Source organism: Parus major, chromosome 18 (assembly GCF_001522545.3).
Source record: "Parus major isolate Abel chromosome 18, Parus_major1.1, whole genome shotgun sequence".
Lineage (NCBI taxonomy): Eukaryota > Metazoa > Chordata > Aves > Passeriformes > Paridae > Parus > Parus major.
The window spans coordinates 11509275-11533445 of NC_031786.1; positions in this window are offsets into that span (position 1 = coordinate 11509275).

Here is a 24171-nt window from a genome sequence, read left to right on the forward strand (position 1 = left end):
AGTGTCCTCACCAAGCAAGGACAATATGGTATGGGGAGCAGTCTCCTGCTCCCTAAAATGACATAGAGCTTTGGAGGGCCATTTTGGCTCAAGGACTTGTTGTCCTCACCTAGCACCAAAAACAGTAACAACTCAGTATTTGTGCCCTGTGGAACATTTGCTCTTACACATACAGCAGGAGAGGTTCTGCGAACATCTTGGATGCTTCTGCACCACTGGCAGTGGTAGATGACCAGTACCTGAAAGATTTCAGCCTCCAGGAAAGAGGCATGGAATCATTTAGGTTGGAAAAGATGTCTAAGATCATTGAATCCAACCCTCGACTCAGCATTGCCAAGTCCACCACTGAACCATGTCCCCAAGTGCCACATTTAAATGGTTTCTGATCACTTCTAGGAATGGTGATTCTACCACTACCCTGGGCAGACTGTGCCAGTATCTAAGCACTCTTTCAGTAAAAAAAAAAATCCCTAATGTCCAATCTAAACCTCCCCTAGCACAACTCAAGGGTGTTTATTCTTGCCTTGTCCCTTGTTTTGTGATAGCAGAGCCCCACCCCCACCTGGCTGCACCCTTCTGTCAGGGAGTTGTGGAGTGTGAGAAGGTTCCCCCAAGCCTCCTTTTCTTCAGGCTGATGCCCCTAGCCCTCCTTCAGGTGCTCCTCATGAGACTTGTGCTCCTGACTGTTCACCAGCTGTGTTGCCCATGCCTAGGTATTCTAGCACCTGGAGGAGCTCAAGGAAATCACAAGGGCTGGTAGAAAATTGAATTGAAAATTTAAAAGAATTGCTGTGGGTACCGTGTATGCCTGTGCCACTGCTCTAAACTCTGTTGTATGAGAAGACTTGGCTATGCAAAGCAGAATATGAACGCTCTGGTTTGGAGTAAGAGGATTTTCTTTTCTTTCCAGGCGTCAAAGGAAGCAGACAAAGAACAAACTTGAGGTTAATACCTTTATTTAGGGAAGGAGTTTCTCTCACATTTGTGCTAGCAAAACATGCAAGCATCATCTGAGTCAAAGATTAAAGCTTATTGGGACCTAAACCACAGATCAGATAAGTCCACAGAAATTTTTCCATTGATTTTCCTGGGCTTTGCATCAGGCTCTAAGAGTAAAATAATGTGATTAATAAGATTAATCCAAGGGAAAAAATATATGGTTGGAGGCAGGAAAAGGATTATGACCAAGGGTTGTAAAACTTGAGAGCCTTCTTACCACAAATGCTCAGTAACTTTATACCATAACCTGGCATCTGGATACAGCAACTTCCCAGAAAGGAAAATCTCAGCTTCCCATATCTATGATTCCCAGTTTCCCCTTGTCAGTTTTGCTCCAGCAGGCACAACCTTCTCGGTTTTCATCTGATGCATGTGAAGATTCCAGAAGTAGTAAGCTCTTTCTGTATGGTCTGAGCTGTTTGGAGTTTTTTTCCCAAATTCAGGGTTCTGAAGACATTTTAGTTGTCTGCAGCAAGACCACAGCCAGGCACTAAGTGCAGCAAGGCAGAGTGGCATCATAATCAAGATCTGTTCTCTCCATTTGAACACATCAATGCTTATACCAGAAGATTTTGACTGTAAAATATGCACTCCTTTATATCCTTTAACTAATTTTAATCTTTCTTTTTCACTTGTCACTTTGTTGTTCACAAATCTTGCTTTTTTTGCTGAGGGTTTCAGCAGAATGCATTAAAGTGAAGAGAGATAACAAGACCTAATAATCCTCTTTATCACAAAATAAGTAAGTAAAAGAACAACCCTTCCATTTAGGTGTTGCAGATATAATTGAATGTTCCTTTGATCAATGTAACTTGTTAAACTTCTAGCTTTTGTCTCAAATGTAGCTTCTGGTCTTTACATGTCAGATGAAAAGCTTAGTTACTCAATTGAGCTTTATCTCAAAGTGATTAGTGGGTTTTTTTGGGGGATGGTTTCTCAGTGCTTTGTGGGACTCCATATCATGCAAACTCTTATCTGCCTGAGAGAGGAAGGCTGGCACTGAAAACAGGTGAGAAGTGGCATTTTGGCTGCCTTGCTGATGTTATCATTGCCACTTCCACCACAATATAGCATATAACCCATACTTACTACACAAACTCTTTCGCACATGCAAAAAGACATAAAAGCACACTTGCCTCCAAGTCTTGGCAGGTTCACCAGGACATAAATATTTATCCTGGCAACATCAAAGTATGACAATAAAAAGGATTTCTGTAATATAAAATGGATACTTTGTTATCTGAAGGTCAAGGCATTACCAGGAAAGGACAAACCATGTGTTCATCAGCTCCCTGCCCTTGGCCATAGTGACATCCTCCAAAGGAAAGGGGAAGAAACTTGCAGTACGTAACTTACTCAATGATCTGTTTAAGTAGTTTGTTGAATAAAAAGCCCATCAAGTCAGCTTAAGTTATTTCAAGATTGATTTTTAATTACTTCATTATTTAAAAGCTCTCCAATTTGTTCTAGATAAACTCAAAACTGGAGAAACACCACAAATAATGACTGAAGAAAACAGATCTCCCCGCATCCAGAGTCTCAAGTCCAGCCCTACCACCACACACTAAAGAAAATTTACCTCTTTCAGCAAGTGTCACTGGAACCCCTAGGTGCTACTGAATGAATTTTGGAAATAACCACCTCATGGCTGTAGTTTGTGAAATGCTCCCTTAAAGTTATGCTCAATAAAAATCTCCAAAATTAGGTTATTTGGAGTTTGGAATAAATGGATTTTGCATATAAATAGAAAACTTTAGCACCTTTCAAGAGTTCAGTGCATAAATACCAGGATGGAGAGAAAAAACTTGCTTAAGTTTAGATGCAAGGTGCAATTTGGGTGACGAACCAGCATTCTTTACCTTTCACACTGCCATCTGAATCCAAGATCACAGACCTCTCTGAAAAAAGCACTGATCTCTACTTCAGTTGTATTTTTAGGAGGTGGTTTAATGTTCAGGATGGATCTTTTTCATCCTTGGAGCTGGGGATGTGACACTTTCATAGCTCAGTGCTGGCTTGCCCATATTAATCCTCCTTCTGATGAATAGCTCTGCTCAGAGGATGACAATTTATTGAAGAATAAAAATTTGCTTTTGTTCCCTTTCAGAGTAAAACGAAACCTTCATGAGAAGCCTGCAATGGCAGGTGAGTGGTGAAATCACTGTGTTTGAATCAGAATTAAATGGTTTAGGTTGGAAGGAACCTTAAAGCTCATCCAGTTCCACCCCTTGCCATGGGCAGGGACACCATCCACTAGACCAGCTCTCTCCAAGCCCTACCTAGACTGGCCTAGAAGCTTTCCAAGATGGGGCATCCACAGTTTCTCTGGGAAATCTGTTCCAGGCCCTCATCATCCTCACAGAGAAGAATTTCTTCCCTGTATCTGACCTAAATTCCCCTTCTTTCAGTTTTGTATTCTCTTAGAACACTAAATAAAAAACAGTTTCCTTAAACATCCTGCTATCTGAGGACATGATATTCTGGCTTAAAGCCTTTTTGCTTAAGCCTTTTGCCCAAAAAGAATCCTAATGAGTTACAAGGATTTCAAAACCCACATAATAAAAACTGTGATTCAATTCACTTATGGGTTTTCTCTCTTTTGTGTGTTCTCAGAACAGGAAATCAATGGGAATAATTTACAAAAGTGATTGAGTGCCTGTAGAATTACAGTATATGGTCAGTCTGACAGGCTATATTGTTTGGAGTAAATTTTCCTAGAGCCAGATTTTGCTTCATGTGTATATCAAGCCAAGTCTGGGATCCTTACTCTGATTTTTTTCTCTTAGTTTATGCAGGCAAAGAAGGTTTGAGTCAAAATTTGGCAAGGCCTAGGGAACCTGGAAGAGTCCCACTGCATTTCTGTGCTTGCTCAAAGTTTCACAGAACTATTTTCAAGACAGGGAGTTTGAAAGCTGGCTGCCAGTATTCAAATTTACAAATAAGACTTTTGTTCATAGTTCATGATTTACATGGGATGGATCATGTTTTCTAACACGGCACCAGTCATATGTGGTACATCTGAAAACACAACCCGTTATTTGACAGTTTCCTTTCTGCATTTGTAATGAAGCCAATGCTGGCAGCAAGTCTTCAATAGTTTTTCTTTCCCCAAATAATCACACACTTTCACAAAGTGAATGGTGTTCCCGAGGCGATTAGAAAAATAAGGACAGGAAATTTCTATATCTGGATACGGCTGATGTGCACTTCAGTTTGCTTTTACAGCTTCAATTTAGAGCAGGGACAGTGGTCTTTACCTCTTGATTTTTCTAATACTCAGTTTGTTAATGCCCACAGAGGGCGATATAAGTAGGTCATGGAAGTCAAGGCTGTTAACAGAGAGGGCATTTCTGAGCAGCTCACCCTGCATACCCATGCTCCCACCTCCCTTCTGAATATCACTACTGAGGTGTGACCCCACAGACAGTTTCCAGCACAGACCTGTTCAGGTGAATACCTTGGTCAGTGTAGCACATGCCAGCTCTGAGGATGTCACCCAGCAATAGTTTTTGCACTGTAACAGTTTTTGAAATAATCAGTTCTTTTCTTAATCACCAGTTTAGCTCAGTTAATGGTTCATCCTCTGTGGTTTTCACACATCAAGGCAGGAGTGGGAATAGAGACAGCAAAGCAATTGTACAGGAGAAGCTGCTCTTGCTGTGGAAGGTAAAACAAGTTTGGGTGATAGAAAGGAGCATGTAAGACTATTATATTGCATTGTTCCTAGTTTGCCTCCTCCTTTCATGGCTGCACTTGTCTTTGCAGTGACATTCACTCTTCAGGTTTGTAAGAACCACACTGGTGAAGCCAAGAGCTTGTCATAGTTTCTGCAGTGTCACTGACACAGACACAGGACCAGACTCTGGAAAACACAAATGTCATTGGTTTGTGCTGCTCTCAGTTGTTTCTTCTTAAAAGGGAAACACAGAAAATGCCATTACGTGTGGCCCGCTAGGAAAGCAGATGCCTCCAGGCAGCTGCCAGACAAATCCTCAGAGATGGGCTCTCATTAGAACAATCCTCAAAATCTTCCTCAGCCCTAGCTCATGTTTCTTGAAGACAAACAACCACCATATGAGTTGAGGTCTCTTCCTAGTGAGGATTATCAGCTTCTAGGACATTATCTTAGTCTGTGCAGCTTTTAAAACAACCACAAAAACGCTTCTGTCACTGCAGAACACACAGAATAACTGAGGTGGCTTTAGGGAATGGAATTGGGATTGTGGCTGAGGGCTGGCCTGATTATGGCCAGCTCACCATGCAAATATATAATTTCTTTTCTGAAGGGAATTCGTTATCAGAATTCTACCTCAAAATATTTCAGTCCCTTTGCAATTTCTTGCTAGATCTTGAAGAGCATGGTGGAGTGACCTCTCTTTGGAAAGAAACTGATAGCATTTCTGCCTTCAGAGAAAAATCTGTAGAGCAACTTTCCTGTAGGGACATGGCACATCTCAGAAAATTTTACTAGGTGTTCCCTCACGGCTGCACAAATACCACATAAACTCAGAGAAGGGGATTTAAAAACCAAAACAAATCATTCCAGACTTCATTTTAGCAGTCCTTTGCATAAATAACTGCCATTTATATTAGCTGTCAGAATGGCCCTGAATTCTGAATTCTCAGCTTTACACACCTGCCAACAAAACTACAAATGTGCCTTCCCAATCCACCGTGTCATTCAACAGAGTGATAGGGGATTTCTGCCCAAGAACACAACTCAAGCAGGCTGAACACTTTGCTAAACACAGAATCACAGGATCATTTTGTTTGGAAAAGACCTCCATCAAAATCAAGTCTAACCTGTGACCAATCCCCACCTTGCCAACTGGACTAGAGCCCTGAGTGCCACATCCAGTCATTCCTTGGACAGTTCCTGAGACAGGGACTCCACTGTGTCTCTTGGCAGCCCCTTCCAATGCCTGAGCACCCTTTCAGTGAAGAAATTCTTCCTGATGTCCAACCCAATGTTCATATACAAACCCATCCAACCAGCCTAGGATCTCTTCATGTCAGAGTTCTTATCTTGGTATTCAATTGACTGGATTTTGGTAGCCTTTCAGAGTAAATGCTCACAAACAGTGCTTGCTGCTGGCTTACCTGAGGTGTAAAACATCCAGATTCACATGCTACAAGATTTGAAAGACCTTGAGCTCAGAGCTAATATAACCTTGTGGCTTTACACCTGTAAATCTCTCTACAGTCCTCATGGAAGAACAACTCTTTTGGGTGAAGCCTTAGATTCTTCTTTTGCCATTCCCTTACTAGAGCCTGTAAGAAAGGGATCTTGTGCTGACATCCCATCTGCAGCCCTGAATGCTGTTCATCAACAAAGAAAAACATCAGAGCAGAACATTTACTAGCTGACATGTGGTTTCCGACTCAACTGGTTCCCAGTAAAATAAACCAGATTAGTTTAAACTAACACTAAGGACAGAGGATAGATAGCAATTTTGATCACTTAGTTGCCTGGTGTCCAGGAAGATCTTAAGCCATAATTTCAAATAGGGATTTATAATCCTAAAACAATTGATTTATCTTGAAATTATTACCTAAAATCTTGATGGAGGTCTTGCAAATGTCTGTTGCTGACTCCACTTTCTCTTTCAGACAGGAGGTTCTGGAGCAGTAGTTAATCCACTCCTGAAAGCCTTTACTCAAACCCAACATGTTCTGTTGTAGTTTGCACAGTGTTTGAACCATTTCGTTCATACTGTGCCCCTGCAGGCCTACTGTCCCACTGTTGTGGTTTTAAAGCAGTAACTAAAAAAATTACTAGAAAACTTACTTATTTCTTGCTGTGAGATATGGATTAGAGCAAGAGCAAAACTGACTTAAAACTTAAAAGGAATAAAGAAAGTTTATTAACAAAAACTATAAGAATAAGAAAACCAGAATAAAACTTCCAGAAAACTCTTTTCTCCCCCACTACTCAACTATTTCCTTGTTCACATGACAACATAGAGACAAAAAAACTGGTGTTTAAAACAGTCCAAACTCTTGCTAGAGTCTTCTCATCAGTCTTTGTAGAGAAACAGAAGTCTTCTTCTGCTAATCTATGGAGTTTCTCACAAGAAAATTATTTTACTTCATAGCTTTCTATTTCTCTGATGCCAGCTGCCTGAAAATTTGCTATCAGTTTACTCCTCCCATTTCACATCTCTCTGAAGTGTGTTATTGGTCAAATGAGTCTAGGGATGTCATTTTTAAGGATGAGTTATTCAAAGTCAAAAGTTCTCTTCATCTGTCTTTGTGAGCCTCCCTGGAAACAGAAGTTTTCTCTTTGCCTCTCAAGGCCACAAATCTTCAAGTATTATTTCTCCCCCTCTGTTTCAGTATCTCACTGTAGCACAACCACTTCACCATTTTTCTCAAAATCCACACTTTGAAACACTTCATTCTTCCCAATATACTCTGTGATGAATTAAAGGAGTTTTTTTTCAGAACATTATTGTCCATCTCCATAGCTTTAACAGAAAAATATTTCAGCTTATTAAAGCATCTCCTTATTCTCTACCTCTTCTGAGGGTTAATTCCTTTCTTCACTGTCTTTGATAGTTTATAAAGTTTCTTTACATGTTGATTACTCTCTTTTTCTCTCTCTGGATAAAAGGATTAATCTGCAAGTCTCATCCGGGTAATGAAAGGATTAAAATCTTGCCCAGGCTTTGTAGATGGTTCTGTGATCTCTGCCAGAGCAGCGGCTGGAGCTGTCTGCGATGACTCCTTTCTTTACTCAGCAGTCTCTGATAAACTCAGCAGCAGCAGAAACTGCAGCAGAGCCGGGGAGACCGGCCTGACCCAGCCTGGGCCCGCTCACTTCCCACCCCCCCCCGCCGGTGGCCTTGTCCAGTCTGGGTGGGGGAAGGGGAAGCCGAGCCAGAGCCTTCTTACATGTTCAAAAGCCGGAAACCAAAGAGTGAGAGAGCCCTGGCCTTACATCTTAAGGTGGTGTTCACAAATTGATCTCACCTCTCAATGGTTAGAACCACCGCCAATTCTCAGAAATGGCCAGTCATTGGTCATGAGAAAAAATTCTCATCAGCCTCCAGCAGCTTCAACTTCCCTAGCTCCCAAAGCTATCTTAAAAGTAAAGTCACCCCAGGGCACCCACTTGGATGTAAGAAGGTGAGTTGGAGCTGTGGAGAGAGGGCCAGATCCACATCATCCCAGGTCAGCAGAGTCCCAAAGCACTGCTCAGCTGGTGCCTAACTTGGCTTAACTGAACATAACCAAGACCCATTTCATGAAAAGATCTGTTTCTCAGAAACTGTTTGCAGCAAGCATGGAATAGATCATATCAACCCAAATTCATTACTCGTGAAATCCTGGATTTATATTCTGCATTACAATTCACCACATACATCCCAGGAACCCTCAAACACAGGTAAAAGGTATTTAAGCAGCTTCCAGCATGAATATAGACTAAAATGTGACAAACATTTTCAGTCTGTCAACTTTTCATAATCTACTGCTTTTCTTAATATTTTGAACAATGAAAAAAGCCTGCAGCTGATCACAACCCTCATTTCCATTTTGTGAAACAGTCTAAGGTTTTGCAAGTTGTTTTCATTTGGATGCAAAAATGAAATCAGGTGGTTCAGATTTGACTAACAGGCAGCTGAGCCTCTCTCACAAGCCTGTTTTAGAGCAGAACCCCTGTCCCACCCATGCCTGTTTGTCAGGCAAGCAGCATCCTGACGCAGGGGTTCAGTTTGTATTGCGCTGCGGCAACAGTTTCATTTTCCTACAGAAGCAAAGCAATTTCAAAGCCTTAAAATGTTTTAAATTATCTCTGTTCTTTGTGAGTGTCACATGATCACTATAGTATATATAAAGAATACGTGCAGTTTCCAGGAGTTTTTGAACTTTAGACAGAATTTTATCCATAAGCTGACACTACAACCCCTTTTCTTGTCCAGATACACGTTTTTTTTAATCACCTGGAACTGGCTTTCATCCTCCTGAAGCCCTGAGCTAAAAGATTTTTGCATAATACTTTGGTTGTGATTGAAAATAAACCCAAAAAGCTACACTCTGGTCAAAATATTTGAGTTAAATCTAATTTATTATCCACTGCAAATGCCCATGGAGTGAACTCATCCTTCTTATTTGCCAAACTACTGACCCAATCATTTTTTTGTATTGTTGGATCAATTTTAGTTTAAATTGCTTTTGTCTGCATAAAGTACATCCCGTTATGAACATGAGGGCTTCTGCCTCTTACCACACAGAGTTTGAAGCATTCAAGAAGTTGATCCTTTAGTTTCAAAAATCTCTGGGGAAATAAGGAATTTTAGAGATGCAGTTTAAGGTCCCAAACATTTCAACATTATTGTATGTACTGCATTGGGTGTTATTAATCTCACTGAAATGAGTAAAAATATTTAATGAGCAAAGTTGGAAAGATGATAAATGTCTGCAGGATCAGAGCACAGATGCATCTTTTCTTTGGGTGCAAAAGAAATTAGATGCTGCATTTGTGGTCAGCAAAACTCAAAACATGGCTGCAAATGGGAAACAGGGAAGTTCATACAAGGGATGAACCTATGGCCCTTTTGGCAGCTTGTCAAAGAAGAAGAAGCTCTGAGCTTTGAATTGGTCCAGAATTGCAGTGAAAATCAGTGATAATTAACTGTTTCCACAGCTGCCACCCCAAGTCCAAAATGACATTAAAATGCATCTCTGATTTAAATTTCAAGGGATAAATGACACATAGCAAGGGTGATGTGAGATAGACATGGTGTCGGCTATCATAAGCTCATTAACAAATTAATCAAAGCCCAGATAGATCACTGTGCACTCTCAGTTAATCACCTCCCCACTCAGACCACTGATGAAGGGCCCAGTTTCACTCACAAACCCAGCTTCACACCCACTCTCCCCAAATCTTCTCTGATCTTGGATTTCCCTGTAAAGCATTTGACATCAGAAATAATGAGACACTCTTTCAAGAGTCTTTCCTTTTCATACTCTGAATATTAATTTGAGCCACATCACTCATTAAAAAGGGCAGTGTTGTATCTTCCATCCTTGCTTGGGAGTCATCATACAGAGACTTAAATCAAAACCTTGATGAACATAGGGCATGGGAGGATCCTGTAGGACTAAGAGGTCATCCAGGTCCCAACCACTCCTGAACATCCTGGAGTATGTTAAAGCTGATTCCACACCTGGGATGTGAAACTGCTATTTAGCTACTTTGCAGAAATGAGCTGGCAAACTTGTAAGCAACAGCCTTAATGCAAAGATCTGGCTGTATATTTTCTTGCTCCAGTGAGAAATGCAGCAGAGAGAGTTTTTCATCCTCACTCCTGCTCCTGGTTTTGAGTAAAACCGGAAGATGTTTGCTGAACCAGCTGATCCAACAAACTACACTTTCACACTAATTAGATTTTTCATTATCAGGATGTCAAGAAACAGAGCACATTGCATCATTTATTCCCTGTCTGTGGGACAGCTTTTGCTGGATAAATGACAGCAAGCCAGCTGTGAAGGAGGCCATCCTGCCTTCTGCTGGAGAAGTTACTGCTCTTCATGAGCCATTCCTGGATGTTATGAAAAGCTGAGAGCATTTTCATTTCTCAGGGATTTCAAAATTCAGCCTGTATTTATGAAATATGAAGGTACAATATTTCCTTACAAGTTACAACTGAAAATTAAGGCTAACATTAATCCTGATACTTCAGGGCTGGTTAGTGGGGGAGGATTTTCCCTTAATGGGGAGATGATTCATGGATTTGTTCAGGGCTTGAGACAACAATCAATTTGAAGACAAAGGCTTAGAAATTTTCCTGAACAACATATGTATTGCTTCATCTTCTTGTTTGCATCCCCTGAAACTCAGGGGATCCCCAGATCCCCATTTATTTAACCAATTTGGCATTTAATCTTATGCTGAGAAAAATTCACTCCACACAGACTTGGATGAAATATCTCTGGAGATAATGCAGCTTTTTTGTCATGGATTTGCCCTTGGGTGTTTCTGCCTTATGGCAAAAAGCATGTCCTGTTCTGGAGGAGTTGCTTTCCCATGGGTGCATCCTGGAGCTAGGCTGGAAGGCACACTGGTCCTGGTCTGCCCAGAGGTGTAATCAGCTTTGGGCATCAGCTTTTGGGATCTTGTCAGAGCCCAAGGCTATGGCTGAACCAAAGCCTCCTGTACCCACCAAGACCTCACTCCTCTCTGGGCCTTATTTTGCATCCTGAAGCATGGGCTTTGGGGAACAGGTTCTTGGGAAGGCTTAGTTGCAAAGATAATACTACATCTAAAATTATACTGCATAACTTCCAGGTACATCCAGTGAAAGAGCTGCTGGTTTTATCATCTTTCTTTCCCAATCTGCAAGGTAATGCCTGAAGCTCCCAGCCATCCTAGCTGCACATCAGATCTTCTTAGTTCTACCTCAGACAAGGGCTTCCAGCCAGTAGGGAATATTTCTAATGAGGTCTGTCCTGGTTAGAGCTGAGACTAAGTACAATTAAGCCACAAGCCCAGCAGCATGAGGATGAGCCTTTTCTTTGTGACTGCATTAAACACTAAATAGAGTGTGCAAAGAAAAAACAGGCATTTGTACTGGACACAGCCTCTGGAGCAGTACTCAGCCTCTGAGTCAGTACTCAGCTGACCACTGCCAGCTACACCGCAGCCTGTGTTAATTATGAGTTGTACAGGCAGGGGGCTGTTGCTGGTGACACTGGGGCAGATGCTGTGCTCCTGCTCCCAACAATTCCCCTTTCTCTGGACACAAACTCTGCTAAGGAGGAAGCATGGCCGGTTTGGAGCACTAAGGAGAGGTATTTTGAAATTCTAGGTCAGGCTCAAGCCAAAGTGTTAGTTTTAAGGAGTGCCCAAGCTCTTCAAACGTTACTCTTGATGCTGTTGCCATTACCTATACCCAAAGGGTTACACTACCTTCAGTGTATTTTAAACTTAAGAGAGAGGATAAAAATGTTCCTTGGCAGCAATCTCCCCAGATTCATCCTTTGTGCTATGTGTTGGGGGCCATTGCTGGTTCCAATTTAGGTCTGCACAGGTCCAGGGGTAATCTGAACCCCTTGTCCAACCATGGTGCTGGAAGCCATGCAATGCTGAGCCATGAAATGTAACTTCTGCAATTACAGGAAAGCAGTTTAGAATAAGTTGCAGTTGAGGGCAGTGGTGCCTGCCTGGACTCCTGTCCCCACAGGCATGCCCCTGGCTCCACCAGCAGTGCCGGCACTCCATGGACAGCACATTTCAGTGTTATTTTTATGAGATCATAAAATTGTTGATTTGGTATGTTATGATATTTTTCAACTATGCTTTTATGAAACTAAAATAGCAGCTTGCAGTTACTACTTGGGATAAATTGCTATCATATTTGCCAATCACTTTATTATGCACTGTCAAAACAGCTGCTGCTCAATACCAGTAAATTATATTTTACTCCCCTCTAAGGTTAGTTAGGAGGCCTAAGTCCATCTTTTCACCTAGTCTTTGCAAAGCATATACTGAGTTGGAAAATAGGAGCTTATTTGATGCAAGAGTGGGGAGGGAAGAGATGTTCTGCAACTGATGTCAGCATTTATAACTGGTTTTATTAAAGCAACATAGTTATGCTAATTCCCAGTGGTCCAGTATCAAAAGTACCTCAAAATATGAAACTTGCCTTAAAAATCACAATATTTTTACCTAAAATAAATTTAAGATTTCTTACTCAAATCCACTCCAAAAAATTACAGCTTTTTTCCTAGTCAGGATTTCAGCTGATAACAACTACTGCTGCAGTAATAACAACATGGTGTGAAAGCATTGCATGTTCCCCTGAAAAGCAGATGATTATTTGACTAAATAGCTGAAAAAGTGTATGGACTGAATGTATGTATATACACTTTGATGTATATACATTCATTTCTTGTGTATACTTTCATTTATTTTCTAATGAAATGTTGCTTTAGAAAGCAGCAGCAATGACTTGCTAGAATAACTTTAGGACATTTCCAACTCGTGCATTTCTGTACCATCTTCTCAGTGTCACAGCAGGGGCCTTGCAGTCCTGCTCTGTCTCATTGGCTTTGGCTGTTTTTTTGTGTTTTCCTTCACATTTGCTGTTCTTTCCATGCTCTCGCACTGGCAGCAACTTTCCTTTACACTGACACAGCTGCAGAGGGCATCCTGAGGAACTCATATATTTTGGGAGCAATGCTTGTTGTTCTGGATCATGTCCATTGAAGGAGAGCTGTGGAGACTGCCTGGCCACCTCCAGGCACTCTGCCTGCTAGAAGGATTTTTTGCCAGGAAACAGTGTTATTAACTGGTGGCAAAAGCCCCACAATGGGCTTGATTTGGAAAAATACCACTCAGAGAGCACAACAGGACCTGCCATCTCAGTTGGGACCTGAACACTCTAGCCTTGCAAAAATGACTGCACCTGAGTCATTCATGAAAGCCTGAAAGATGTTCACCATAGCAGCACCTTCAGGTAGAGACAACATTCATCTCATGTGCCAACTATAGCTCCTAGACGGCCCCTCACTGTACAACCCTTCTGCATAGCAGCACATTTCATCCCCCAGCAGGACTTCCAAAGTAGGCACAGAGAAAGGGGAGATCAGTTACCGGGGGCACATGGACTAAGGGTGTGTTGTCAGGGTGTAGATTGAAGCTGCCTCTTCACAGAGGATCTCCACAAAGGTGCTGTCTGCAGTGGACCTAGTGGAGTTTCCCCATCTGTTTGCTATCATTTTTTTTGAAGGATTCAGAGGTCTGACAAGCCTTGTGCATCACACCCTACTTGTTCACACACTGCATCACAGGTGCTGTGCATCATACACAGCTGTATGGACCCACTGCTGCTTCAAACTCCTGCCCGTCTTGCACTGCATCACACCCCAAAATTTCAACTCTTGGAGTAAAACCCTGAAGCAAAGCTCTTGTCACAGCACCAGAGCTGGAGAATGAAAGAGTTCACCCAGAGTAATCTATCTCACAGGAACAACTCTCCTATCTCACCACCACTGAAAGGAAAAACAGCCTCCAGTGAGCACCCAGGGTTTTAGGGAACAGACTGCCTTCTCAAGGTCCTAAAAAGACAATTCCTTTCCAGAAAACCCAATAGCTCCAGTGCTCCACTGGCTCATCACAAATTTCAGCAGACACCTGCTTTGCCTTCTCAGAAGAAACCATGCACAGAGGACCAATTGGATGATCCCACAACTTACTGTAGACACCTTTCCCCTGGAGCTATTTCTATGCTTGCAAAGGCCTTTTTGGCTTGCCCCAAGCAGAATGCAAAGGTGGCTTTCTGTAAGACATTGAAGAACAGCCAGGATTCTTCTGCCTTGGTTTTCTTCTGCCTTCCCATCCTCCACAATGAGGGGTATTTGGAGCCATTCCCGGGGAGATGGGTGTCTTTGAAGGGGAGTGACAAGTGAGTCCCCACATAGGAACATGGCTATGATTGGCATTTCCAAAGGCGGAGGAGTGTGCTGTGACTGCTCCCAGTGGCGTCTGGCAGAGATAGTGACAAGCTGCTTGTTGTGTTACTCAGAGATAAGAGGCTGAGATGTCAAAAGGGACACTCTGAACACCAAAACCACAACACAAAAGCAGCAGTTCAAAGTCCCTCAACTTCCATCCTAGGAAGACAGCCTGGCTGGTTATGGCACTAATTTATTGTCAGATATATTTCTCTTTTTTAAAAAATTACTGTCAAAGGGATTTGTGTTTGTATACCTTTGGCTGGATCGATATAGGCATTACATCTTACCTAGGCAGAGATGAGGGATTAAAAAAACCCAAAAAAACCAAAGCATCAGCTTGTAACATAAAGTGTGGGTCTTGTGACTTATTTACTCTCCTGGCAACGGACCAGAGGAATTCAGGGTGTAATTTCATGGGCTTCTGAATTTCATCACGCAGAGAGGTTGACTGTACAAAACACATGACAGGTATCATTGGAGGGGTGATCCTAGGTCAGCCCCAACCTTCAACACCTCACAAGACTCTTCCCAGCACACTCCTCTACCTCAGTCCTGCCTGCAGAGGGGTTTTTTTTGTCTTTGATGTTTTGCTCAGAATGATGGCACTGCAGGAGTTTTGATGTACATGCATTTACCTACTGGTAATGTACTGCATTTACCTGCTGGAGCAGGATGAAAGACCAGATGAAGATGTAAGGAATTACAGTGGTGGTCTTCAGGTGTGCCCCTAAAATGGGACTTGTCATGGGGTTAGTGATCTCAATCCACTTTTCTACTGAACCATGACTTATATTGGACTTTTGGCAGCATCTATGGGGATGCTCAGAGGAAAGTCAAGTAGCATCTAAACTGCTGGTCTCAAATGGATTTCCAGAGTTAGACATGCAACAGTCAGGCAAAAGATGCATTGCTGGGGTGAAAAACTCTATTGCATTTGACAGGCAGCTGGCCCACACCAAGCTTTGGTGATTCCTCTGCTGCCAGCCCAAAGGAGACAAATGGTTGACTAGACTGTCTCTGTCTGTAATTTCTAAAGAGTTAATGGAGTTTCTTGGCTAAAAATTCAGTGTGATGTTACTGTTAACCATACTATGGGTATGTGTTTACACATTGTAAGGATCCCAGTAATGTTTCCAGCTGCTCACCACCCTCCATAGCCATTTATTTAAAAATCAGATTTGCATAAACATGGCATTTCTATTGCACAGCTCATCCATTTTTCCTTCACGCTCATGTTAAGAGGTCACCAAGCACTGTTGGTCACCTTTTTTATATGCGAATGACTCCCCTCCTGTCAGCAGACGGTTATGTCCTGAGGCTGTGGCTAGGTGATAAAGAGGGTGACAGCACAGTAGGTGGTAGACTCAAAAGAATTCTTTCCACGTGTACATTTCTTCTGCATTGCCTAGAAAGACATTTTCTTCCCTGTACTGATTTTTGATCTCCAGTTTGGTGATGGGTTTCAACAGCTGAGCTGCTGCCTCCTAAGCTTTGCTGTAAGTCCACTGGGCGAGAGCAGAATGGAGGAAGATTAATTTAAGTGATCTGAATGGTTAGTCTTTCCACTGGAAATGATTGTCTATGGAGCAGTGTAGCAATGTGTCATTCATCTGAAAAAGTCTTAAGCTTTTTTATATAATATTTTATATTATGCTTTATATATATTTTACATTATATTTATTTAATATATATTTATAAATATAAAAATTATAGTATATTTATAAATATTATATTTATAATTTTTTATATTATTTTTAAAAATAAACTTCTTTATTCCTTTTAAGTTTTAAGCCTGTTTTGCTCTTGTTCTAATCCATATCTCACAGCAAGAAATAAGTAAGTTTTCTAGTAATTTTTTTAGTTACTGCCTTAAAACCATGACAGTCAGTTATGAAGAAATTTATTTCAGAAATTCAGTTTGATTACATCACTGTAAAGTGTGACATTAAAATTCTAGTTGTTTGTATGTCTGATCTGAGATCAATGGAAAATGTGAGCTTAGATTTGCTTATCATATTCTGTTTCTTCAAAGAACAAGACAAAGAAAAAAGTATTTCCAATGGCATATTCCCAGAGTAAATTGTTATTTGACTAGGGTAGACAGTTGGTTTCTATTAGAAGGATACTGTCAAAAAGCTTAGGTCCAATATTTATAATCAAGGTGAAGGAATTTCTTGATGACTGTATGGGAAATATTTTGCAGCAAGACCCTCTCCTGATGTCTAGCAGCATCAGCTGGCCTGTGACCACCAGGACAAAACTGCCTATATCCCTCTGAGACTGGGATAGTTTAGAGAGGTGGGTAGGGTTTCCAGCATGTCACTTATAAATATTTTAGGGAAGCATTTACAGGCATTTCTCATTCTTTATATCCAGTATCGGTGTTATGATAGCTTTGAAGATAAGTGCATTTCTAAACAAAGCCCCAGTGAAAGAATATTATTCATTAACTGTTCAACAGCAATTTTCTGCAGGGAGATAGACTGGACTCATCACAACCCTCTCCTCTTCCAAATCAGATGCAAAGCCTACTTCATCTCATACACAGAGGAACATGAATTTCCAAACCCCCTCTGAGAAGGGCTCCTCTCCCTGGTACAATCCCAGTAGATTGAGCTGGCCCCACCATACTGGCATCTCAAGCACAGCAAGCAGGAAGAAAGCCTTGACAAGTGTTGGAGAATCCAACCCACAAAACACAGCCACTCAGCACTGCTTGTTGGGCACTAGGAGGTGCTCAGAGGAGCCCACTCCTTTCCCTGCTCTTCATTTTGGCTGGAGTGGGTTTGGACTGCAAAAGATAGTTCCTATCTTGCCTGCTGTCTCCTCACTTACCAAACATTTGTTTTCCATGGGACATGGTTTCACAACACTGGGGTATGAAGGTTGCAGACAGTGAGAAATCCCTTTGTGCGGGTTTGTTATTAGTTCAGCTATTGCTGACACTTGAATTTCACCTGCAAAGTCCAGGGCAAGGCCTGAATTGGGAAGGCCAAAGTGCTGAGGCCACCTAATGCACCTCTCATTTGATTCAGCAAAACCAGGGAGAGACCATTTTACTGTGCTGCAACAAAGGCAGTATCCCACAGAGAAAGGTCAGCTCTGGACATCATTTGCAGGGAAACAGTTTTAAAGTGGGCTGAGGTGAAGGGTAGGTTGTGACAGAACAAGTGGTAAGGGCTTTAAAATAAAAGGGAGTTGATTTAGACTAGGTAAAAGAAAGTATTTTTACAATGAGGGTGGTAGGACAGTGAAACGTTCCCCAGAGAAGCTGTGGCTGCCCCATTCCTGGAAGTGTTCAAAGCCAGGTTGCATGGGGCTTAGTCTAGTGGATTGTACCCCTGCCAATGGCAGGGGGATGGATCAAGATGATTTTTAGAGTCCTTTCCAACCTACAGTGTTCTGTGATTCTGAGAAGGTCAAGACAGAACCAGGGGGACGTGACTAGGGATGTGAGCTGCACTCCTTGGAAAGCTGGGGATGGAAACCTGAGGAGACAACCTGGAGCTGATATCCCCAAGTTTCCCCTGAGTGTTTAACCATTTCACTGGGTGAATGCATTTTCTTATTGTTCATTATTCTGCTTTTGCCATGTAAACTGCTTCACTGAAAGCTTTAAATTAAACAACTGCCATTAAAAAGCCATCAAACAGGATTTCATCTTTCTCCCTTTTGCTGCAAGGCCCTAATAACTTACAAAAATTTATTTTTTGCTATATTATTTTGGAACCTCAGTTCCAATAAAAGGCTACTGGGGTTTATTTTTAGGTTTTATCTCAGTGCTGTTATCTAGCTTGTAACAGTCAAGGTTTTGTTTTGTCACCTCAACATCTAATCATAGTGGGATTTGCTGACATCAGGAGTCAGTAAATATATCTACAGGCATCAGCTATGTAGTAATACTTGCAACTGACATGGGGTACACAAAGGGAAAGCAGATTGCATGCTCTTTTCTGGTGCAAGCACTGGGAAAGGAGTACTTATCTCACATCAACATCCTAATTTCCAGCACTTTGATCAGAACGCTTTGAATTGTAAATATTGCAAAAATGTGTCATCTATCAGTTTTAATGAAAGGATCTTTGCCCACTGAATACCACGTACTAAACCGGAGAGGTCTGAAGTCATCTCCCAACTGGCCCTGAGAGACTTTGAATGCTCCTTTAAAGTGGAGGCTGTTCTCAACAGCAGCCCAGATCACAGGGGTGAGGCACAGGGGCTGCCATTGCTGCTGGGGTGTGTGGCTGCAGCCCCAGCCCAGCTTCTGCCAGCAAAGCACACATTCAGCCTTCAAAGACATCCACAAAACAAAGTGGAGGTGTCTGCAGCATGAGCAGCCAGAGCCAGGCTGATTCCAGACTAGCTGGAGGAACACAGTAAAGCAGGGATGTTTTTGTAGGGCACAAAATGGGGGTGTGCATCTCCAGACCCCAAAGGCCTTGTACACAAAGGAGTTAAGGGGTAAAAAGGAAAGCAAAAAATCAAATCTTTGGTGCTTTTCAGCATTATATGTATTTTATACAAGTCTTCATTTCTGTAGGGAGGGAACCAATACAGGACACACATGTCCAGAGCTACCTGCCCTTCCCAGGGCAGCTGCCAGGGCACATTGCTGCAAAAACCTGCATAGTGATGACTGAAAAGTGGAGACAGTAGCTAAGCACCAAATTTCTAGACTGGCTGGATCAGTTTGAGAACGTACTGCTCGTGAAATGTAGTGCTCATGAAATGTACACATATGATTCAAGGACTCGTCGCTGAACTCAGGATGTCACAACAGGCAGAGAAGAGATGGCCCTAATTAGTGCAGTGCCAAAGAAACGGCTGGGGCAGATGCAAGGGCAGCCTTGGGTTTGGGCAGGAAAGGCTTGTGGGAGAGTGTTCCTGAAGCAGCACCACACACATGCCCACTCCCTTCTATTCTTCCTAAACATCCACCACCAGTCACTGCAGGAGATGATCCAGTCTGACCCAGGATGGCAGAATCATCTCTCATGGGTAACAACTGAAGCTAGCAATAGTGCTCTTAGACACAAAACATCATCCACAGCAAGAGCAGAATTCTGTCTTTAGTCTTGTTTGTCTAAACATGGTACTTTGTAAGTTTTTGTGGTTTTTTCTACATGCATGCATGGTCATGTTGATATACAACCCCAGTACCATAGAAACCTTACTTAAATGTTTACTTGATGTATGAATGATGCAAACAGAAAGGTCTGAAGTCATCTTCTCCTGCATATTCATCTGTCACCCACAGACCCAAATGGCCACAGCCTAACACAGTGCTCTGCAGTGATGTTCCATTTGCTGTGAATGAGGAATATCCATATTGCAACAGTGGGATCCACTCACCCTCCCTAGGCAAAAAACCTTGTGAACTGAGTTTTGTCTGTTGGATTTTGGTTTAGTTTTTGGGTTTTTTTCCTATGAAGCTGTATTAATTAAAAAGATTAAAACCACATGTTAAAACATCAGGTGACAGGTATAGCTCCCATCCCCCCTGCTCCTTTGACACAATCATGAAATGTTAACACCAAACATCAGTCCTAGAAGCCTGTAAAAATGATCATCTCAGAGCTATTAATATAACACAGTGGTTGGGGGTGGGGGGTAGGTGTGCTCTTTAAAGAACATATAGCATTAAACCTCTTGCTAGATATTAAGGGGATTTCTTAACCTCTAAAATTATAGTTATGTGTAAAAGAGGGGAGGAGGAAGGGGGCTTAATTAAAAATCCATACTTAGATGGCACAACAGTGTACTTAGGGGCTATAGAAGAAGCCATTTAAACAGGTAAAATACTGCCCCAAATGCAGAGATGTCTCTCGGATAAAGAGGTCCTTTGTATCTTTGATGTCCTCTAAGTGCCATTCTGTTTAATTTTCTGTTTCCTAACAGCCATAAAGGATATTTTAAATGCATGAGGGACACTCAAGCCACAGGGCTATTGCACAAAGGTCCAGAGAAGTGAAACATTCCTGGAATGGACTTTGACAAGGGTGGTGGCCATGCAAAAGTCAAAAAAGCCTGTAGATACACTGGGAGGATGAATTTCTAAAGGGCTTTTGGGCACCACCAATGAGACCACAGAAAATCCTTTTTTCCTATAGGCTGTGCAAAAGGATGGTGTGTGTGAAAAGGTAACTATCATCATGATTATCTTGTGGTGTGAAGGTATATGTGGTGTAGAGAAGCCCATCCCATACAGCTGTAGCTCTTCTGGGGTAGTATGGAGTCTTCTGGCAGAAAGGCAGAATGAGGGAAATTGCTCAGTTTGGGCTGGTTTAGAAGCTAACTTTTCTCAAGTGCAGTACCAAGCTGTAACAACACACTCCCTCTCCCTGCCTCAGCAAAATAGTCTGTCCTGATTTAGGGCAAATTTGGGAGAGAACCTCCGAATGGTGTCCCTCCAGAAAACAAATTCAAGTGGCCCCTCCCCCAACTTGTTAGGGAAAAGATTTCCTTGGAGAAAAATAGAAAAAAACTGTTTATTTAACAGAAATTGAATAATATTAAACAATAAAACTCTCGCTCTTTGATGAGATGGCAAATCCAGAAAAAGCCTTTTTCATGTGGTGCGGCTCAGCTCACTCAGTCAGTTATCAGTCCCTCCAGTGCTGGAAAGTGCCAAGGCCCAGGCCCTGGGGGGCCACAGGCGTGAATTCCCAGGGATTGTCTGGGTTTTCAGTCCAGTGCAGGTTTGAACAGATCCAAGAAAAAGGGAAAAAAACAGTCCAGGGAACTTCTCTGCCTCAGCTAGCTAAAAACTAACTAAAAGCAAAGGAGATCTCTGTCCATGCTGCAGACACCACAGTCCAGGAACAGGATGTGGGGGAGCTAGGGTTTTTAACACAAACTGCGCACTTCTTCTTCCCCACCTTCACTCTCAGAGCCAGTCTTAAATGTGCAGAACTTAATATGTAAAATAAACAGGGTGATTTGGGATACAAGCATCATTAATTCACCCCAGAACACAGACAAAAGCAAGAAACCTAGCAAAGCCTCATTTGAGTGTTTAATAAAAGATTTGATCAAATGCAATTTCCTTGTTATTGAAGGAGACAAGGCATACACTAAACCGAGTTCCCAACACCAATGTGAGCTAGATTTACACCCCTGCACCAGAAGCCCTGCCAGCACAGCACTCTTAGGTATGACTGGCATTTCATGCTCTTTGCTGACATAACAGCACCAGCAATCTAGGCGAGGCTTATCTATAAGTTTTCGTGGTAGCTGAATACACCCAGACACAAGTAAACACTGCAACATCATTACCTACCCAATTTGCACAGTCCCAACATATGACAGCATAAGCTGTAAAGTCAAATATAGCTTCTCAGCCAAACTTGGATACAGCAGTTTTTATTAGTAGAAGATTTCATGACTCCTACTACTCTGCTACAGGTGTTAGTGTACGTGTGTGTGTATGTATGTTTGAGACAGCTTAGAAAGGAATTCCTCTCATTCATTTCTTCTTTGGAAGTAAGTATAATCAGTCCATGAATTATGCATAGCTTCTAAAAGAGTTTGGTCTCAACCAAGAGGGAACACATACAAATTGAAGCTGATGACTTCACCAGCTTCAAAAATTTGACTAATTACAAGAAACAATAAAAAACATTGTAGTAAAACATTTTAACAGATGTCGTGGTTTTAAACCAGTAACCAAAAAAAAAAATTACTTTTTTTTTTTTTTCTGTGAGATATGGATCAGAACAAGAGCAAAACAGGCTTAAAACTTAAAAGGAATAAAGAAAGTTTATTAAAAAACTACAAGAATAAGAACACCAGAATAAACTTCCAGAAAACCTTTTTTATCCCCGACTACTTGACCATTTCTTTGTACACATGACAACATAGAGACAAAAAACTTTAGAACTTTGGTGGTTAAAAACAGTCCCAATTCTTGCTAGAGTCTTCTCATCAGTCTTTGTAGAGAAACAGAAGTCTCCTTCTACTAATCTATGGAGTTTCTCACAAGAAAATTATTTCTGTTATAGTTTTCCATTGCCCTGATGCCAGCTGCCCAGAAATCTGTCATCAGATTTTCTCCTCCCGTTTCACATCACTCTGAGGTGTGTATGGGCCATGAGTCTAGGGTTTTCTTTTTGAGGATGAGTTGTTCAAAGGCAAAAGTCTTCTTCATCTGTCTCTGTGAGCTTTCCTGGAAAACAGTTTTCTCATTGCCCCCCAAGGCTTCAAATTTTTGCTTCACTCTGTTCCAGCACTTCACTGTATCACAATTACTCTACTTTTTACTCAAAATCTACACTTTGAACACTCTATTCCTCCCTATATACTCTATCATGAATTAAAGGAGTTTTTTCAAGACCTTATTGTCCATCTCCATAGCTTTAACAGAAAACTATTTCAGCTTATAAAGCAACTCCTTATTCTCTACCTTTTCTGGAGCTTAGTTCTTTTCTTTACTGTCTCTGATAGTTTATAAAGTCTCTTTTCATGTTGATTACTCTCTTTTTCTCTCTCTCTGGATAAAAGGATTAATCTGCAAGTCTCATCTGGGTAATGAAAAGGTTAAAATCTTGCCCAGGCTTTGTAGATGGTTCTGTGATCTCTGCTGGAGCAGCGGCTGGAGCTGTCTGCGATGGAAGATTCTTCATGGCTGCTCTGGAGTGTGTGGTCACTGTCTCAGCCCACCGCAGGTCCAGAGCTTTTTTCCTTTCTTTACTCGGCAGCCTGTGGTGAATTCAGTGCCAGCAAAACCTGCAGCCGAGCCAGGGACCGGCCTGGCCCGGACAGAGCCCGGGGCAAGCCCCGCAGGCCCCATCTCCCGGCCGGGAGCCGCGGCAGGCCCAGCCCAGCCCCTGCCCGGGCCGCATGGGCCGGGCAGGGAACGGGAGGCCAGAGCTCTGTTACATTTCACAGCCAGGAAACCAAGAGAACAAGAGAGCTCTGGCTTTACATCTTAAGGTAAGGTTCACAAGTTGATCTCACTTTTCAATGGTAAAAACTGCTGTCAATTATTAGAAATGACCGATAATTGGTCAGGAGAAAAGACTCCCATCAGTCACCAGCAACTTCAACTTCCTTAGCTCCCAAAACCACCTTAAAGGTAAAGCCACCCCATGACAACAGAGTAAAAGCATGATATTTTAGCAAAAGCATGTCTGCACAAGCCAGCCTTTAGTATAAGTGACAATATTCAAGGTAGTGTCCTTGAAACTCTCCTGAAGCAGAGAGAATAAAGAAAAACAATAGCCTTGTGTACTGGGGAAAGAATGTAAACCATATGTATTAACCAGTAGTAACTTGCTAAGCCCGCAGACCCTGTCGGACCCTATAAAATTGTGCTAAAAATAGAAATAAATTACTTTAGCCATACTTCTGTGATGACTCAGTGAATAGTCTGACAGTTTCTCAATATCTGGCGCTCCGATCAGGAACATTGGTGGTACAGCAGGTGGAGCGGATCTGTGCGTGGGAAGACGCGGATGCGGATCTGTACTGGGTAGGCAGCCTGTGTGTGGGGAGACACGGAATGGAGGCAGGCCACTGGGAGAGAACAAGGGCAGAAGAGGTGAGGAGGGGTCGTAACCCTCCCCCCTCCCATGGCTGCAAAGAATGGATGGGTGTCTCGGTTTTAAACCACTAACTAAAGAAATTACTTATTTCTTGTTGTGAGATATGGATTAAAACAAGAGCAAAACAGGCTTAAAACTTAAAAGGAATAAAGACAGTTTATTAACA